The sequence below is a fragment of the Nannospalax galili genome, unplaced genomic scaffold, assembly GCF_000622305.1.
Source record: "Nannospalax galili isolate Female #2095 unplaced genomic scaffold, S.galili_v1.0 scaffold424, whole genome shotgun sequence".
Classification (NCBI taxonomy): domain Eukaryota; kingdom Metazoa; phylum Chordata; class Mammalia; order Rodentia; family Spalacidae; genus Nannospalax; species Nannospalax galili.
This window is the reverse complement of record NW_008352334.1, coordinates 2,582,594-2,584,205: the sequence shown is the minus strand read 5'-3', so window position 1 is coordinate 2,584,205 and position 1,612 is coordinate 2,582,594.

Below are 1,612 nucleotides of genomic sequence, written 5' to 3'. Positions count from 1 at the left end.
AAAAGTCAGAACAGGGCAATTTTCAAATGTTCATATAAGAGTCCATTGGAATTTCTTGACAAGGGCTTCCAAAAGCATCCCTCTATTAGATTCCTCCTCATTTTTCTTTTGTCTTCCAAGGCTGGATCCTAGAGTGATGGATTCAGGATTTGCTTTCAGGTATTTGGTAACTGTTGGAGTGATTAGAATCAGTGTCAGTTCCCTCTCAAAGGTTTTGAGATAACTGAGGGGTTGCTGAGGTGTATGTATGACCTGAGGGTGTGCACACTGGAAAGCATTTACCCAGCATGGCTCATGCCTTCTCTTCCTAACCTTCCTGGCTTATATACTTTAGCCCTCCCCAAATCCAGGAGACCATGTGTGATTAGGGCCAAATTACATACAGTTGGCTGGGAAGAGTGGCTGGATAATGCGGTGAGGCTCCAATGACCCTGCTTGGCCCTCCTTTAATGAATGAGCACAACTGTCAACAAGCCCAATTGTGATAATGTTTAGCAATGAGGCTCAGCTGGATTTGTGATGATAGTAGTTATTTTGTGCAGAAGAGACTGCTGTACAGCATAATCTTATTAAAAGGACCTGGAATTTAAAAGGATTTGGTGCTAGGATCCACATATGAGGGAGAACATACGTCGTTTGTTTTTCTGAGTCTGTTACTTCATGTAGTATAACAGTTTCTAGATCCACCCATTTACCTGCAAATTTCATTATTTCATCTTTCTTTACTGCTGAATAGAACTCCATTGTGTAAATACACCACATTTTTGTTAACCACTTGTCAGTTGAGGGGCACTTAGGTTGCTTCTACCTCTTAGCTGTTGTGAAAAGAGCAGCAACAAACATGGTTGTACAAGTGTCTCTACAATAGGATGAGTCTTTGGGTATATGCCAAGGAGGGTATAACGGGGTCATATGGCAGGTTCATTTTCAGTTTTTCAAGAGTTCTCCACACTGTTTTCCATATGGGTTGCACGAGTTTGCAATCCCACCAGCAGTGAATGAGTGTTCCCCTTTCTCCACATCCTTGCCAGCATTTGGTATCATTTGTTCTTTTGATCCTAGCCAATCTGATTGGGGTAAGGTGATACCTTAGGGTAGTTTTAATTTGCATTTCCCTAATTACTAACAATGCTGAACACTTTTTGAGATGTTTCTTAGCCATCTTTATTTCTTCCTTGGAGAATGCCCTGTTTTGATCTTTAGCCCATCTTTTAATTGGGTCATTTGATCTCTCGCTACTTTGTTTTCTGAGTTCTTTAAATATTCTGGATGTTAAACCTCTGTCAGATGTGTCACTGGTGAAGATTTTTCCCATTCTGTGGGTTTTCTCTTCACTTTTTTTATTGTTTCTTTTGCTGTTCAGAAGCTTTTTAGTTTAATGAGGTCCCACTTATTGATTGCTGACCTTAATTCCTGAGCAACTTCTGTCTGATTTAGAAAATCCTTTCCTACACCTAAATCATGTAAGTTACTGCCAATATCTTCTCCTAATAGTTTCAGGATTTCCAGTTTCACATTGTGGTCTTTGATCCATTTGGAGATGACTTTTGTGCAAGGCGAAAGATAAGGATCTAGTTTCATTCTTCTGCAGGTGGAGATCCAGTTTTGCCAG